The sequence below is a fragment of the Neovison vison genome, chromosome 11, assembly GCF_020171115.1.
Source record: "Neovison vison isolate M4711 chromosome 11, ASM_NN_V1, whole genome shotgun sequence".
NCBI classification, from domain to species: Eukaryota; Metazoa; Chordata; class Mammalia; order Carnivora; family Mustelidae; genus Neogale; species Neogale vison.
This window is the reverse complement of record NC_058101.1, coordinates 166,458,022-166,477,026: the sequence shown is the minus strand read 5'-3', so window position 1 is coordinate 166,477,026 and position 19,005 is coordinate 166,458,022. Positions and strand designations below refer to the sequence as shown.

Genomic DNA, 19,005 nt, shown 5'->3' with positions numbered 1-19,005 from the left:
CCCCGTACCCTGTTCTTTTGAGATCAAAGGAGGTCTCTATTTGACCGGACCTGCCCCTCCTGGCACTGGGAGGCACACCTGCCTTGTGGCTGGGACTCTTTCCCAATGTGGCATCAACTGTCTGGGTGGTTAGCATAACTCACTGGCACCCACAACCTTCCCATTTTGTTCCGGTTTGGTTTAAATTGAGTACATATGAGGCAGAGACAGTAAACTTGATTTTCATTTTGGAAAGGTGACAACTGGTCACAACTGCAACTGGCATAGTAAACCTTCACTATCACATTAGATGGGAGTGTCTCAGAACTCTTAGAACAAAGGAAAAGGAGGAGGAAAGGAAGGAAATCAAACATCTGGAGACCCCAGAGATACAAAGACAGAAAAATGGAGGCCATGAGTATTAACTGTCACCAAAATAAAGAGACTCCTTTGGCTTGGGGGGGAAATCCACTAAGACTGAGAACACCTCATTATTGACATGTTTTCATATGTGCTCTTAGGCAAACCTGTCTAACACTAAAGATTTGAGAATCTGATGAATTCCATTGGCCCTTCTATCTTTGTCCACAAATAGCAGTGGGTTAGTGTAAAGAGTCTAAAGGGGGAACACCAGTCCGGTTCTGCCACTAACGAGCTGTGGGGCCTTGACCAAGTTCCTCCCCAGTCTGGGCCTCCACCTGGGTCTTCACCTGTTGAAAAAAAAACAAAAACAAACAAAAAAAACAAACAAACAAGAAACAAGGAAAAGGCCCCCTGTGATTCCACATCCAAAGTGGTGCAAAGCAACGTGTTACCCATGTATCCCATCATAAATAATTTTCTAGACACACGGATACCTGGACCTTTGATATTAGACTAGGAGCTTTCCTCTCCTTGAAGCTTTGGCACCCTATGTTTCCAGGCTATGTCAGAGCTCTGGGAACATGTGCTATCAACCAGGAGATAGGAAGGAGGATAGAAAGTCATTCTAATAATAATCTTTTTTTTTCTAGAAAGAATCCTCTCCACCCTCAAATCTATTCTTTTCTCCATTGCTAGATTAATGTCCTAAAACCAAGGTCTACTATAAACCACTCCTCTACCTATCACATCAGTCACTTCCCCCTGCCCACCAAATAACAAGCAAACTCCCAAGGCATGTACAAGGCCCTTCTCAATCTGATTTAACTTGCTTTTGTTCCCACCACCTATTGTTCTCTATCTTTGCCACCTACCCCATTCCATCTCTTAAAATCACACCCAGACCACAGGGTACTTCCCAAGTTCTATGTCTTCCATGAAGACTTTCTGTAGAGTGATATTTTCCAATGCATCTGTTGTCTCCCCAGTACCAAGCCTGTCTGGAACAGTGTGTCTCTTTTTTGCTCCTCTTAGGATCTGGTAGAGTGTTTGATATGAACCTAGCATTCTCCGGCTTTAAAAGAATGTAACTAGAAGGGTTTGGGGGGGATTGAGAATAGGGCATAGAATAGAACTTAAGTGTCCTTTCAAGTCTGAGATTTTGTGTTTCCATGCAGAGTACTGGACATATCATCAACACAGTCTTCTTAGTTTCCTGATAAATCTTGGAACCTTGGGCTTGGAGGTCCTATCTGTTGCTCTAGCATAGAAGTAGCTCCAGTCAAGAGAAGTTTTTAAATCCTAAGGAAGCTGAAAGCTTGGCGCTCCTGGTAGATGAGGCAATGTCTCAGGAAAGACCAAGCATCTTGCCCATACCCACTCCCTGCTAGAGCAGTGCCTTTGAGCAGAGCAGCTGCAGGCCCATGGAGGGGAGAAGTGTAGGCAGCTGTGAGCAGGCAGCTCCCTTCAGTGGAGCACTGCCTTTTCAATGCAGGTGGAGGCTGGGGCTTTGCCTGGTGGCTCTCACTTTCCCCACCTTCCTGCAGTTCAGTTTGCCTGCGGTTGACACTCAGGCATTGGGGCTGGGGAAGGCTGTCTCTTCAATATGTGAGCACATTCTAATCCTTCCCAGCTCCTTCGTGTATGCACTGTTGAGATGCCCTTCACTGGGAAAGAGAAGAAGAAAGCTAAAGCTGGAATGTCTGAAGGTTTCAATAAATAAGGGAGGTGCTCTGAGTGGTTAAAGTATCCTTCTGAAACAATGCTGTCCCTGACTTTGCTGCTGAGGTGGCCAGGGTGGACCCAGCACAGGCATCCCCCAGACCCACTGGTCAGATTGCATCTTAGAAGTTGGCAGAAGGTCAAGACCAATCTCAGGGCTCATTCCCCTAGACTTCTATCCCTTGACATACTCTGTGAATCCCCCATTGTCCCTGCCTCCCTAGTTGTGCGGTGACTTCTATGCTCAGGGTTTTCTTATTAACTTCCTTAAGGGGAGGGTGAGAGGGAAGGAACCTGGGTTGGACGATCCATCAGGTTCCAGGCCAGCTTGTGTTGGTGCTGTGTGTTCCCTTTCCAACCCCCTCCTTGGGAGACCAAACAAATGTTATCAGTGACTCAGAGAATCTCCTGTCAAGGTCACTCTGTTCTGCCTGATGCTGTCTCTGCTGTCTGACATGAGAACCAACTCTGTTCTCCACCTCCTACCAGCCCCAGTGCAATCGCGGGTGCTGATGAGCTGACAAAGAGTGCCCCATCTGTTGGCTGGAGATCACGTGGAGCCTCTGCACCAGGACAGAAAGTCTCTAAGTTTCTGCTTCCCTAGCTGGTCTGTTCCTATGTGGTATAACCCTTTCCCTCCCTGAAGCTTCCCACTGAGATAGTAGACCCAGCCTTGAAAGTTCTCCCATTACTCTTTCTCCTCTTGCCTGCCTGGGTTCTCAAACTCTGTGGTCCTTGGACAGCACAGGGAGATCTGAAAGGGTTGAGATGGAAGGGTCACCAACAGCCTCATCACCATTACCCTCAGCCATCTGGGGCTGAGCCCTGACTGTGTCCAGAGCCTGGTGCTATAGACCTGAGACATGACACATTTTCCTTTCAAGGGATTTAAAATCTAGGTAGGGAGGAAGGATAGAGAAGCTAAATAATAATACATGGGAACAGATGCTCAATGGGTGTGATAGTACATGTTGCAAAATTTAAGGAACAGGGAGCTGGTGGGGGAGGGGTCTTTCTCTCCCCACAGCTGATGTCCTTTCTTCCTTCCAGACCAGGCAGGTGCAGCCCCTCAATAGTGAGTGTACCTCTCTCACCCTAGAATCCTGTGTTTCATCCTATTAGCCAGAACACACTCACCTATTGCTCACCACCCAACACTCCAGCGTTATTGGAGTTACCCGGGAAAGGTGCTGGCAGACCCAAGCTTTGTTTCCCTGCCTCCTTAGCTTTCTCTTACCTCTTCCCTTGCATGCCTATACTCAATTCTCTTTTCAGCAGGAATATAATGTTCAGCTGCTTTACACCCACTCTCTGAATGCTGCCAGCGAATAATGACTAAGGTAGTGGGTGGAAGTACAGCAAGTTGAGACCAATTTAGCAGTCCAGGGTGCCAGGAGGAGGGTGATTTAGCAGCAAATGGCTTTGCAATAGCAAGGAGAAGGAAGATGCCCCCAAAGCCAACAGGCCAGTGAGCCAAGTGCACAGCACTGCCCTGGCGCCTCAGGCAGGGATTGCCTCAGCCACTTGGCAGTCTGTGCTTTACAGTTGGATTCATGCACAGGGCAGGGTTCATCCTTAAACACCAATTGATTTTCAAAGCAATGCCCACCCTTAGCCTGATCTCAGCTCCACTTTGACACTTTTGAAGGGCCTGTGTCCTTGAGTACTCCTCAGTGTGAGAGTCTCACCTAGAATTATCCCTCTTTGTCTGGTGAATACTGTGACCTGGGGAGCTTCTGAAGTTCTGAAGAAAGATGGCAATTCAAAAGACTGCTCTGGGCATGGCAGAAACTGAGGTTCTGTGGCATTAAGGAAGGGTTCGCCCAAGCACACTTTATATCATGCCACAGAGAGGCCAATGCAAGTAGACATAGGTGTGGCTCTTCCAGGTCCTGCTATCTTGGAATGTCTGAGGATTCATGTTATGGGATGTGACTGTGAGTGTGGATAGAAGAGGAGAACATGTCTCAGTGGAAGAGATGAATGAATGAATTTGGTGTGTGTGTGTGTGTGTGTGTGTGTGTGTGTGTGTTTGTGTGTCTGCTGGCAGTCATCCTGAAGGCAGTTATCTTCTCCCACAGTGCATGGAAGCATATCTATGGGTGATCTGGATAGGGCAACTTTTTATTATCTTTGTTCCAGGTACTAGACAAAACCCATATCATATCTGCTTAGACACCAATGTGGCCTAACACTTAGGAAGAAAAATCACCAGTCTACTGGATTGACTAGAACAATTAATTTTAACTTTTAGCTAACAAACACACACACTCACATTCTGTTTGCTAATTAATAAGAACTGACAATTGGGTGATTATAGCTCAGAACTGGGAGTCAGGACAGCTGGGTTCGAATTCCAGCATTCCACTTAAAATCCTGGGTGAACCCCTTCACCCTGGATACGCTCATTCAGTTTTCTCGTATGCCGAATTGTGGAATATATCTTCTCACGGGATTGATGATACTTAACAACAACAACACTAATAATAATAATAATAATAATAATAATAATGTCCCTTTTTAAACTGTGAAGTCCTGAACAAATAAAAAGGATTATTAAGATTATTATTACCAGAAGCCTAGAGATGGTGATAGATTGTCGGGTGGAAGTTGATGTCTGGCAGGAAGCAGGAGAGCGACAGAAGCAGGATGGATTTTGCCGATACAGAGGTAGCACTGCCAATCGGCAGCTAGCCCAAAGCCATGCTTGATTTTGACACATCTCCACCCACTTCTCTAAATCTTTAGAGAAGGATATCTAGAGCCAATATGCACACTCATTTTGCTGGAGGCAGTTGTTAGAGGTGATTTATTTCCCATCCTTCATTTCCCAGCTCTGTCTGGTCTGGGTATCTTGCTGAGCTGCATGGAAGGAGGAAACAGGCTCCCACCTGGGTTCCCCTGGGAAGAAAAAGCTCCATCTCCTCAGGTCTCAGCTTGCATCTTGGAACTATGACCTTGCTGCTCTATGTCTACTATTTTTATACCTTCCTGAGGTTCAACTTCAATGTTTAGTTCATGACTACCTCTTCCTTGGTGTCTTTGAGTTCACCTCCCTCGTGCTCAGCAGCTGCTGTGTTCAAAGTTAGTACAATCCAATTTTCAATGTTCTTGTCAAGATTCGTGTGTGCTGGTTCCTCTTAATTCTCGTCACAAATTTTAGTCTCAAGCCATTATTGAACCATTTTTTTTAAAGTCCCCCACCTTCCCGGCACCTTGAGTGGGTAAAACCTTGAAAAAATAATGAAGTACAGTTTTAAGGAAACTAAAATCATCACAAACCCCTGAGAAGGCATGTGGCAACCCTGCTATGAGAAATAATGGGGTGGTGTAAAGGGCATGGGAAGGGAGTCACCAGACTGAAACCATGTGACCTTGGGCAAATCATGACCAGATTACCTCCCCAAACATGGTTGCAATTCACATTCCAAACAACAGCGTGTCTATTTTAGATCAGCGATTTTCAGACTGCAGTAGCATAAAGATCTATTCAAAAGCAAACTCAAAGACCTACCACTTAAATTGCCTAAAGATTCCCCAGACAGCTGGATACGTCTTTGTTGGCAAACCCCTAGAAACACCTCATTACTGCCCTGGAACCACTGTCCTCCTTGGGTTCCAAGTAGACCATTTTAAAAACCTTAACTCTATATTATACCTAGCACCTCCCACTGGTATATATTTGTTGGTTGACTGACCCTGGGATAGAGTGTCCAACTTAGCAGCATGGTGGGGGCTAGGTTTTCCTTGTGTTCCCAAACTGAAGTCAGAAACTGAGATGGAGGAGCCCTGTCTAGGCAGAGGCTCTGAAGGAGATGACCCAGTAATAGAGGCAGGAAAGCCAGAGGCCACACCAACAAAATGTGTCCCTGCAGAAATCTGCTGTTGGGAAAATGCTCCCTGCCAACTGTCTCTGACAGCTCGTCCCCTTCCCATTACTTTATTAAACGAGCATTTACTAGCCCCCTACTCATAGTAGTCAAACAGTATAGTCTGAGTTAGGCATCTTTGTCTCTAAAAACTTTGTAGGCTCTTCAGGACCAGTGGGTCAATGCTGGGATAGTGTGAAATGATGGTAGGAACTCAGAGGAAGGCATGAAATGAAGACTAAGGGAAAGGAGAGGAGAAGATTTCTTGGAAGAGTTGATTCTCATGGTTAAAACCAGAAGTCCAAGTGGGAGCTTGTTAGGTGGAGGGAGAGGGACAGGGCAAGAATACTTGACAGTGAAGAAACACGTATTTCTATTTTCAAAGGTAAGAGAAGAACACGGAAAGAGCCAAGTCTAAGCTGAGTGGAGTTCAAACCCTTGCTCTTTCATTCTACCCTAGCTACATTATTCAACTCTCCTCATTTAAAAATCATACACAGCCTGCAGGGCTGTGCTGAGAATTAAATGAGATAATGAATAATGAGTACTGGGCACATAGTACACTTAGTGAACGGTATTATGTGTCATTAAATATTACTGATTACACCAGTCTATAAGCTGATTAACCAGAGATTTGCCCTCATTACCTTATTCGTCTTTGTAGCCTCATTGCCTGGCCCAGAGGTTTGCATTTTGTAGGCACCCAATGAGTATTTATGAAGTGAATGTTGAATAAGTGCAAAGACATATAAATACATTTTCAGGATTAAAAAGCCACTTTTATATGGCTGGGACCCCTCTACCTCTGTCCATACAGGCAGAAACATGGCTTCTCAAAACTCCCTGGCCAGTCTTTCCCCCACATACTCCCAAAGCATTGGCTCTCTCCAACACACACTGTACAGCGGCATACCTTCAACGGCAGCAACACACATCTACTGGGGCACACACAGACAGATAGGAGGCTCCTCTACAGACACCCAAATGCACAAGCTGAATAGTTTTTGCTGCACAAAAAGGTTTTACTTCGTGAGGTGCACAGAGGGGGCCATAAATGTTAAATAACCAGCATCTCAAATGTCCCATCCTTCTTGTTCACATATATACACTCTTGAGAGACAACATTTTTTCTCTTACCTGGGCTTTTTCTCACTTCATGAGGAGTGAATGTCCACACATACATCCTCTCAGGTGAGACCTCATAGTTGGACTTCCACTTGCTAAACCTAATTTTGTCTGCATTAGCTGTGGACCTTTGGGAAAGCCCTGCCCCTCTGGTGCCTCAGTTCTTCACGGTAGAACACAGAGAATTAACTATGTTTCATGCCAACCTGGTAGTTACGTTGTGAGGATAAAGGAGATAACAAATGAGATAACGTCTGTGATGTACAGAAAGCACCTCAGAAGAAAGGCACTGGATAAATATAAGGTGTAAATACCACACATGATTAGTGTGTATGCCCCTGCCCACAGATTTCCACCCACACACTCTGCTATTCTCCACCCTTGAACACAAACACCCTTCCTGCCTGTAAACGCTGTCTCTCATACCTATTTTCATATGTGTATATACATATATATACATATACATATATACATATGTGTATATATGTACATATATGTGTGTATGTACATATGTACATACATACACACTTCAACATATATATATACACACTTCAGCACCTGTATTTTCCCCAGCATGCCTACAGAAAATTGTTTTTGAACTTGGAACAACTTCAGGTTATAAACACTCTCTAGGCCCTACCCACAGATTCTTCTCAAGGGTCTCTGGTGCTGGAAGAATTGCCAAGCACACAACTCATCTATCTGGGGCTGGACTCCTTGGTTCCCATGATTGCAATTAGGTGGTGCTTCCAGCAGAGCAGGAAACCCTTTATCTGGCACAGCTCTTGCTAAGAGCTCTCCAGAGCTCAGTGCCTCCACGCTAGTTTGTCAGCACTTAAGACCCAAGAGCAGGGCTGATGTGAATGGACCCAAGGCAGGAAGGTGTGAATGGGAGAGAAGGGATCCAGGAAATATAGATGCTCAGATCCCTAAGCACTCTTTGTTTCTGGGGAACTGAGGGCTCTGAAGCTAGCAAGTCCTAAGCACTTTTCTAGGCCTGACACATTCCTGGGCCAGGAGAACATTCATTTGCTCCACTGTTCACTCCTTTCTACTTGGAGCAGGAAGGACAAAGATCCTCTGGCCTATGGTGTTTTGATGCCTGTTGCTACTGAGCTGTAGGCTATGAAAGCTGGAGTTCAGCATGTTAGACGGGGTGTGTGTGTGTGTGTGTGTGTGTGTGTGCAGGGGTGGGGAGGGAGTCAGGGCCTGGCTGCCTTTGGTGGATGAGAGAAAGAAGTGAATGTAGCCTGTGTGTAGGTGTGGGGCCGTGTGTGTTAATTTGGCTGAATGGCAAGTCCAGGACTGATCCTGGTTGGCCCACAACTCCAGGGGGCCAATTTCCATGTTCATCAACACCCTCTCTATCCACCTCAGCCCCAGTGACATATTCCTTCAGTGAGACATTCCAAACCTCTAACTGCATCAGTGTCCCTGCCACCCTTTGAGCGCAGACACAGCCCATCTCCAAAGTTCCAGACAGAAAGTGTAGTGGCCTGACCCCAGCTGTCAGGCCCTCTGTCTGGGGCCAGCGTCCCTCCGGGATCACGCACATTCCCCTTTTCCTCATCTCAGACATCAGTCACCCAACACTTAATGTCCATCAAGATCAGATTTAGGATGGGAGCAGATAAAACTAGCCTGCCGGAGACGGAGACAAAGACAGAAGGACAGACGCAGCATCCCTTTCTCCAGGCTGGGACCAGAGCAGCAGCACCCACCCTCGCAGAAGTGGAGACCCTGACAGTTACATGCGGAGACAAAGACACCTAGACAGACCCTGACACAGACAAAGACCGACGGACGCACCCGCACGCCGCGGGGAGCGCAGTTTCCCCCAGGAATGCCCGTGCAGTAGCGGCAGGAGCGAGGAAGACCCCGCGTCTACCGCATCTTACCTGGCCCCCTGCTCCTCGGACTGACTTGAGAATTTTTTTTCAGTGTGTTTTACAATGTGTTCCCGGCTGTCTTCCCAGAGCCCCCGGCCCGGCGGGTGCCGCGGCGCCGTCGCAGCCCGCGGCTCGGGCTCACCGGACCCGGCGGCCAGAGAAACTTTCGGCCTCCCCGCGCGCCCGCCGCCTGCCAGCTCCCGGCGCGCCACCCTCGGCGCCGGGTCGAGGGCGGGGAGGGGCGGAGCGGGGCGGAGCGGGGCGGAGCGGGGCGGGGCGGGGCCTGCGCCGGCGCCGCTCATTGGCTGAGGCGCGGCCCGCAGCCTCTCACTTGCCGCTCGGCGGCCTTTGTTCCCGGCTGACAGCTGGGGCCGCTTCGGTCCTCTCCGCTCCTCCGCGTCCGCCGCCCTCCATCTCTCCACTCTCACTTCCCGCAAACCCCGCCGAGCGGCCCTGTCAGAGTCTTTCTCTCCACCCGCCGGCCCTTCCCGTTCTCCCGCTTTTCCTGTCTTGTTCTTGTCCCTTCCTTTTTTCCTTTTATTAGCGCGCTCTCCGTTCTTATTCCTTCGCGTTTCCTGGATCCGTTCCTTCGCTTTCGCCTTCCCACCCCCCGCCCGGTATTCCTTGCTTGCTTTTCACCGCTTCTTCCTACTCACCAGTCTCCTTTCCCCAGCCCTGTCTTTGCAACCCCAAAGTCCAGCGAAAAGGCTGGATTTCTAGGTTCAAAGACGGGACGAGCCGCTGAGTAACCAAGCTGGGATTACAGACCGGAGCCCAGAAGACCCACTCCCACTCCCGAGACATTTCAAAGGCAAACTTTTTCAGCTCCCTCCCGGGGACTAGGTTTCGGGTGAAAACTGGGGCCTGTTCCAAGTTTATAGCTATAAATCTCACCCAGGACCTTTTTAACATTATCATTTTCTCTACCAGGCTCCCTTCAGACTTCTAGCAGTTGGGCTAGGAAGGAAACCAAACTCACAAGCTTTGGTAGGACAAAAGGCCAGTTAATTGGGGTGTCCGGTGTGGCCTGAGACGCTGGTCCTGAGGGTTCACCCAGGCTAATCTGCTAAAACCAGGCATGGCTCTACTCAGGGAATGTCATCCTCAGCCAAAAGAGGTATGTCTGTGTGGAGGACAGAAGACTGAGGTGGTTGGTCTCTGACTGTTAAGTGTTGTGGGGAAAGATAGCTCAAAGAGAAGCAACACCATTTTGTTTCAGTCACCCGGCTGCTCAGAGCCTCCTAAGAGATCCTTACTACTTCAGATCTTGACCCTGAACACCCCAACTCTCAATTCCAGGCTTCCTGGAAGGAAACACAACATAGTTTAAGAGCACAGACAGGCTCTGCTAATTCTCATCTGTGTGACCCGGAGCCAGTGCCTTAAACATCTTATATCTCAGGGTTTTTTTGTTTGTTTGTTGTGTTTTTTTCCCCTTCATGAAATGGGGGTAACAATTCCTGGAATGTAAACTTCCTGAGGGCAGGGACTTGTTCTTTTTTGTTCATAGCTGAGGGGCTGGGTCTGTTCTGTTCATAGAATGTACCCTCAACACCTAGAGCTTGGCTGGTATATCATAGTCATGTTATAACTACTTGTTAAATGAACCAATCCCTAGTTTATAGGTTTGCTGTAGGGACTAAATAAGAATCCTGGGCATGTGGTATGTACATACACATGGTAGCTATTACAGGTAACATTGCAACTTCTCTGTATCAACTCCAAAGGGTATTTAGCCTTCTCAGAACATCACCTCTTCTTTTCCATCTTTGCACATACTTGTCCCTGTTTGAAAGACCTTTCTTTACCTGTCAACATTTGAGACCTAAAATGCAATCCTTATTCATACCATCTTTGATCACCTCAGTCAAAATTACAGGTCCTTTTTCTAAAGCTCTATGTCTCTTGTCCCATTCATTGGCACAGCATAGGTACACTTGCTTGCATGGTGGCTGTGACTGCAGGTCTGTCTTCCCCTAGACTATGAGCTATCTAGAGTCAGGGACTGGACTCTACATTTCCAGGGACAGATATGGTGCTTCACAAATGGGAGTTTCTCAAAAACATTTGCTGAATAGATTAATATAAAGCAAACATCTCAGCATTAAAAAGGGGGGGAGGGGTAGAATCTTGTAAGGTAGAATAAGGTATCAGGCAGCCTTCAGATTTCAGTCAAGCTCATTTTTGTGTTCTTAGATGTGGAATTCCATGAAAGGGGAAAGATAATAATCCTGGAAGCCTGTTCCTCATTTCGGCCCTACTACTTACTATTTAAATATTCTTGGATAATCCGTGTTCCTGGCTAGGCCTCAGTTTCTTTATCTGCAAAGTGGGTAGTTTAGGTGAGACTTTTTAAGGGTACTCCAGCACTGATGTATTGTGGTTCTCGGTCAGAGACATTCTAGGTGGAAGGTAAGGCATGGCATGTAGCTCTCTTATAATGACGGAGTTAGACAAAGGGTGTGGGCAGTGTGTTGGTGTGTATGTCAGGGGTGGAACCAGGATACAGTATCAAACAATAGAAGCACCCTGTGCAAGGGATTCTTCAGAGGTAAAGTAGGGTGCATTGAAAGTAGAAGTAGAAGTAAGGAAGGAGAGTAAGGAGAGGAGAGCTACCATGGTATAGCATGTGTGTGTGTGTGTGTTCATGAAAGCCTCAGGAATGTGGTCTCCAGAAGTAGAAAGCCATAATTAGCTCCCTGATTCAGCTGTTGGGTATGGTAATGCAATGACTGGGTGTGTCTGCTCCTAACACCCCTGGTGGGATTCTCAATGTGGTGCCTCTTCTTTCCTTTGTTTAGTGAAGGAGTACTGCCCCAACTGGGCCCTGGTTGTCCCATCCAAACCTCTGCTTCCTTCAGGCTCTCCCTTGCCTGAGCTGAGTCTGGAAAGCTGGGTCACAAAACACATTTTTGTAAAAAATTCCCTACCTCCCTCATCTGTTCACCACCTAAGATTCAGTCAGTTTACCATTCTGGCTTATGATTTTGTCCTTCATTTCTAGAGCCTTAGATTGGTCACATAGGAGCAGGCCCGTGGACCAATTAACCCAACATTTTCTCTGGATTAGAAATGCCTCTGCCTCTCTCAATGCGCTTTCACTTATTAAAATTTAAATAACTGCCCATCTTCTTGTTTGTGTGGTCAACTTTTCTAAAAGTTTCTCGTTCAAAGACCACATCTTTCGGGGCGCCTGGGTGGCTCAGTGGGTTAAAGCCTCTGCCTTCGGCTCGGGTCATGATCCCGGGGTTCTGGGATCGAGCCCCGCATCGGGCTCTCTCCTCGGTGGGGAGCCTGCTTCCTCCTCTCTCTCTCTCTCTGCCTGCCTACTTGTGATTTCTGTCTGTCAAATAAATAAGTAAAATCTTTAAAAAAAAAAAAAAAAGACCACATCTTTCTTGTCCAATACTGAATTCCCAGGACATTGTTGGTATACAGAAAGCACTCATACAATATTTGAAGGAATTCTATGGAGGGGAGAAAAACAATGTTTTAGAGAGAGGCATGGACTCAAATACAGAAGATTCACATCTATTTCCACTTCTTCAAATTTGTGGTCTTGTCACACCTTTTCTGAGACTCCATTTGCTCATTGGTAAAATGGGCCTATTAACATTATTAGCCTTACCTATTTTGTGACAATGATACAAAGATGAGGAGAAACAGTCAGAATAAAGCTGGTAAGAAAGGTTAAAAAATGTCAAATAACTATTAAACATTATTTCAAGTCTTAAAAAAAATCCAGATACCTGTGTTAGAGAATAAGAAAACCTAACTATAGTAGCATGCCTGGCTGGCTCCGTTGATGGAATATGCAACTCTTATCTCAGGGTTGTGAGTTCAAGCCCCATGTTGGGTGTGGAGATTACTTTAAAAAGTAAAAGTCTTTTTCTTTTTAAGATTTTATTTATTTATTTGACTGAGAGAGAGAGAGCGCAAGCAGGAGGAACAGTAGAGGGAGAGGGAGAAGCAGGCTCTCTGCCAAGCAGGGAGCCCAATTCAGGGCTCGGTCCCAGGACCCTGGGATCATTACCTGAGCCTAAGGCAGATGCTTAACTATCTGAGCCCCCCAAGTGCCACTAAAAAAATAAAAATCTTTTAAAAAATTCAAAAAGCCGACTATATTAAACTGAGGCTGTAAAAATAGATGAGAAAATATATTGATATATCACCGAGCCACTACTCCATTTATCTCCAAGCTACCCCAGGAAAGTATAGGAAGGCTGATTTTCTTGATAGACAGCCTAATGCCTCTTGACCTTAAAGGAAGCACCACCAGTGTCCTGTCTCCCTCCAGAATAAGCAGAAAACAAACAAACAAACAAAATTTCCCTGGAGTTTCCCTGGGTGTGAAGTTTTTATAACTAGAGTTTACATTCCTTACTCTTACATCCCTGGGCACCTTGCCTCTCTTATCCCTGAACTTCGGTAAACTCTTATTTGTGTTGGGAGGAACATCTCTTCCTTGACTTCTCTGGGGCTTATGAAGACAAATAGGATAAAATGCAAATAATGTTTTTTCTTTTCTAGAAAGTACCTAATGACTCCAAGGAACAGTTAATTATTATCATTGTTGGGATTATCTTTTGGAACTTCATTTTGAGTACTTAATCTATATTCAGGAAACCAGGGAAGTTGTAGAAGGAATAAAACACCTTTAGGAGCTCTAGGGAGAACTTGCTGACATCAGAATTCCTATCCAGTGATGACTCATTCACACAAACATGCTCAAGTTGATGTTAAGAAGTATGCCCACTCCACTCTTTCACTGAAAGGAAAACTGAGTCAAAGAGCAAGTTGAGAAAATTTCCCAGCTTTACTGGAGCTGAGACCCTAGGGTTTCGAAGCATGTGTCCTGTAACTTTCTCAGAAATCTTATAACTGATACAGTGCCTGGCTGCGGTTTAGTTTGGTTAGTGTAGACTAGAGGAAGGCAGCCTTCCTCTGAGCAGAGAGCAGCAAACCAGCTACCTTGGCAATGCAAAACCAGGCTCAAATGGAACTAACTAGCTTCTAGTGTGAATAGGATTTTTTCAGCCATCAGCTGACAAGGTTCATGTGACAACCATTTAGCAAACCATTCAATGCAAGTGCAGGGCTGCACTAGATTACAGAGAAATAAGGAGAAAGTATTACAATTTGACATGTCCTGCACCACCCCAAATACCATTTCAGTAGGATAAATAGGCTATTCTAATTCAAGATCCTAGCTGTGAAAGGGCCTGGCCTATCACCTTTTCTGTAATCTATCTCTTCCGTTGTTTTAACTAGTTTGTCTGAAACTGAAACTGTGAATCAGGAGAATGTTTCTACTTATAAGTAAAAAAAAAAGCATAAACTAAACCGGATTAAATAACAGGCAACAAAAATCTCATGAATTAATATATTAAGAGATCAGCTTCCAGGTTAATTCATTCCATGGCCTCACAATGTCATCATAGATCAGATCTTTGCATCTCTCTGTTCTGCCATTCTTGAACTATGGGCTTTGCCCTCATGGTGGTTGCTTCATGACTTTGGTTGGATCTGCCAGCCTAGTTATCACACCCAGAACCAGTAATGGGTTAAGGAATAAAGGACCTTTGTTCCTGCATCTCTTTCTTAAGATCAAGGAAACCTTTCCTGGAAGGCTCTCAGTTGACACTAGACAGGATTAGAGACATCATCTAACAATCACTGGCAAACTCAAGGAGACTAGTATTATTGGCTTTGGCCAATTGGCTGGGGTGGAATAGATACTGGGACATACCCATGCATTTTACCTTTGTTTTCAAGGGGAAAGAGGGAAGCCATGGAGAAAAACAGCCATTGCTTGCCTATTATGTACCTCATCTGGACATTTTATCTATAGTATCTTATTTAATAATCATAGAAATCATTATCTGTTTTTCAAATGAAGAAATTGCAGCTCAAAGTGGCTAAATAATGTACTCCAAATCCCATCACTAGTAAGTGGAGGAAAAGGACTGGAATGCAGTTTCATCCAAAGCCTTTGCTCTCTCTACTGTTCCAGGCTATCTCACTAGAGTTGACTCTTAGCTCTACCCAAGCTAGAGACTCCCAAAATGAATTGAAAACTTCCAGGAACCACTGAAAGCAGAAGAGATAATGTCTCCAACATCTCCATAGTGTTGCCCCCTTCCCTACCTACTCACTTTAATTTCACCCTTTAATCCAGCATGTTTGTCTCAGTTCTATACTACCTCCTCATCTTCATCAAGGCCACATTCACCTCTTAGCTCTTGCTCTCATTCAAACCATAATAGAGGTCTTCCAAGGCCCTCCCCAAGCCCTGACCTACCCTCCTAGATCCCCATCTCCACTTCACTGAAGTCTTATCAAATAGCACATCCATGTCCGCTGTTCTTTCATTCATTGTGCACTTTGTAGTTTGTGTTCTATTATTTCACGAGAATGTGTCTCACTTTCCTAGTAGGTGTTTAAGTGCTCAACCCAATGCTTGGCCCATGATAGGTACTCAACAAATACTTAATGATTAAATGATGAGAGAAACTGCCTCTTATTTTTCTATATCCCTAATAACATTCAGCCTGCTGCTGAGCACATGGGTGGTAACTAATAGACTAATTGGCTTTAGGCTAATTTCTCCCCAGGGCTGAGCAATGGCATGCAGATGAAGAAGTTGACATGACCCTTGTCAGTTCTGAGGGGTCCATTTGCCAAATGGACCCTGTCAAGCTCACATTTACTTGTAGCCCTGAACTCATTTAAAGAAATAGAACATATGAGACCATGACTTCTGGGAAGTCATTTAGTTCCCCTATGAGGAATGCTGGCATGATCATTTCCTTCCCCCGCCCCCCAGGGGGAAGAAAAAAATATCAGAGGCCCTTGAGACCCTCAGTGCTAAAATTTAACTTACACATTTACTCAGTCATTTCTCAGGAAGCTTCTGGTGTGGGGGTGATCCTAGAAAGACAGGCTAATGCTGTACCCTAACAGTAGAATCAGAGACTGGTCTTCTGGGATGAGGGGTTACCCTGGGCTTGGGCTCCCACTGGCCTGCCTGGATTTCTATTTGAATCCTCCAGGTCACTGCACTTCTCAACAGGCATTGCCATTCTCCCCTTAAGTCTTCTGGTGTTAACCCCACTCCCTGTACTTTGTGTGTCAAACTGGCTAGTTGTTGAGTATGTTTTGCTTTATCCCCATACTGACCGTCGTTATCGTGAAAAGACTTCAATCTCATTGCCTGCAAAAATAGAGGAGCTAGAGAAAGGGACAGAGGAATGGAGGTGGTGGGTGGCTGTCACAGGTATTCTCTGAGGTTTCTTCCAGCATCCTGTGGCTCTTTTTAGCTAAGTTTGCTGGAAACAAGAAAGAAGGACTGTTGCCCCTGTCAGGTAAGCATTCCATCCAGAAAAGGTTCTTGGTAAACTTTGAAGATTTTTGCTTTCATGAAACAATCAAGACAAAATGTCAAATAACATCAGTTTGCTGGATGTTTCCTAGTACTAGTGCCTACCTCACAGTGCTTAGCACAGCACCTGTCACACAGGAAACCCCTTTAGTTATGATTTTCTTTGCCACCTACTCTCCCCAAGTCAGAAACTCAGCTGGGTCGTTTCTTACTTTTATCCTCGGTTTCTGGCACTTTTGAATGTTATTGACAATATAATTCTACAGGGAAGGGCACATACACACAAATATAGAGTAGATTAAAATATGTTTACTAAAATTATTGGGGATACGTGAATGCTGTAAATGGAGCATGGACACTTACAGCTTTATATTGCTTCCTTCCCAGCTCCACTTTTCGCTCCCTTTCCAAAAATCTTTGAATTTTTTCAAAGAATATAATCTAATGAATGAGGCAAGAGTGAATTTTCTGGCACTATCAGTGGGTAGAGAAGGCACCTAGGAGGGCAATAGCATTTCATCCTGTCTTTGAGATTCCAAGGTTAGGTTCCCTGCCGAGAACAAAAGAGCTCCAAGTTAAGGGGGAGGCAACCAGGGGACCCTGTCCAAAATGGCAGCTTGAGAGGAAGTAGCCTGCTGCCTGTTCTGGAACCTCTCAAAGCAGTGTTTAGAATGTTCTCTCTCATTAATCCTATTTAAAGCTGAGAGGGGAGGCGGGGAGTCCTGTTTCAACTTGCAGTGGTAAGGTTCCCTGCTGCCACTGCTGCAGGGCTAAGCCCAGGGCTGGGAGGGGGAAGGGGCTTTCTAGGGCCACTCTGGCTGGCTCACAGCTTCTTAGAAGAACTTCTCAGACTCCCCCACCCTCAGACCTGATTTTACTGTCCTGTCCCTGGCCCGTGTTGAGGAAGAGGATGCTTGGGGAGAAGGCAGGAGGTGTGGGCTGGCAGGCTGGCTGTTCTGGTAGTGAGAGAGTGTTGGGAGGAAGGTGAGGAACTCTCCATTGAGGTGTAGGTGAGGCAGGGAGAAACAAAAAAGAAGGGGCCCTTGTGCAAGAGTGTATTCTGGGAAAGTGCCTCTCCCTCTGGGCATGGGGAGTTCTCTAACTGGTTTAAAAACACATTTTGTCTTTGGGGTTCTCATAAAAAAGCCAGATCTAGGGAAAAGAGGTCTCCCTGGCCTTCAGGAGGGAATGTGTGAGTGAATGTACCATTAAAAATGTAGGGTCAGCCTTTTACAGAGATAGTGGACAGTGTTTCCTTCTATAGTATTATTTCTGGGAGACCCTAAGAGAATTCTTTTCCTAAATATACTCCTGTAAGTAAGTGAGAGTCAGTACTTGAGATTCACCTACAGGCAAGACAAAATCTTCTAATGTTGTCTGAAAGTCAGAGTTCAAGGCTAGCTCTGATGCTTATTAGCTACGACCATGGATGTCATTTAACCTCAGCTGATTACCTATAAAGTGCACAGAGCAACTCCTCATACACATGTGTCATATATATCTCACTGGGTTGTCACAAAGACCAAATCAGGTGACAATATAAAAGTTCTTTTAAAACTCAAGTCACTGTAGACACAAGGCGGATGCATCCCTTTCACTCCAGGTCTGCCCCACAGATGCAGGCTTTAAGCCCTTACTATATACTTGTTCCCCAATATTCTAATAAGCTTTCAGGGCCAAACACTGAAATCTCACAAGGACAAGCTTTCTTTCCTTGTTATTTCCTCTTGTCCTGAAGATCCTTTCTTAGCCTGGGCCTCTTTTAGGTTGTCTAGAAAAGTGCCATGATAAATGTCGAAGCCTTTCCTAGCCAGACTGGGTAGAGATTGAAAGATCTGTATGCTGGAGCTCCTGGGTGGCTCAGTTGGTTAAGCCTCTGCCTTCAGCTCCTGGTGTACAGTCCTGGGATTGAGGCCTGGCATCTGGCTCTCTGCTCGGCAGGGAGCCTGCTTCTCCCTCTCCTCCCTGCTCATGCTCCCTCTCACTATCTCTGTCTCTCTCAAATAAATAAATATAATATTTTTTTAAAAAGAGAAATATTTGCATGCCATATCATAAGAGTGAATTGGAAGTAGAACCAACCCATGGGAAAGGCAGAATCATCAAATATCTTACAGTGGCTAAAGGCTTAGTAGTAAGAGTAATTCGCCAATAGGAAGCCAAATTATTAAGCTCAAGTCCCGCATCAGCCTCCTGACTTTATAAAAGCACTTAACTGTTATGTATCTTCATTTTCCTCTCAGTAAAATGGGGCTAACAAAATGTGTCTTGTGCTTCCTTCGGCCTGCATAAAGGTGATGGGGGATAGTGAAGAAAAGGCTGCAAATGTGAGGTAATTTAGACTTCTGGGGTTGTCAGGCATCCTTGATAAACGCCCCTTTGGCAGTGCTCCTGCTATGCTGAGGCACAGCCAACTTCACTAGATTTGCATTAAACTCCCACAATGCCAGGCACCATCATTATTGCCTTGAAAGCAGTAAAGCAGTAGGGTAAAATATGCTATTTTAGGACTTAAAACTGAAAAGCAGAAAAAAAAAATCAATGTGAGCATAAAGAGATAATTTAACAGAATTGTACTCAGGAGGAAAGGGAAGACATTATATATTAACTTCTAGTCGAGTGGAACTTGACATTTACGTAGCAAGCGAAATCACCACAACCAAAAAACAAGTTAACAGTC

The 19,005-nt window shown here is 45.4% G+C and overlaps 1 protein-coding gene across 2 annotated transcripts in view; it reads right to left on the bottom strand.

The window, feature by feature from the left end:
- LZTS1 (leucine zipper tumor suppressor 1) overlaps positions 1-9,099 on the bottom strand; it is a 51,620-nt gene extending 42,521 nt beyond the window's left edge. For both annotated transcript variants that reach the window (XM_044225217.1, XM_044225218.1), the window contains exon 1: positions 8,954-9,099. The gene's annotated coding sequence lies outside the window, so the exon portion shown is untranslated. The remainder of the gene's footprint in view (positions 1-8,953) is intronic.
- Between the last annotated feature and the right edge of the window lie 9,906 nt (positions 9,100-19,005).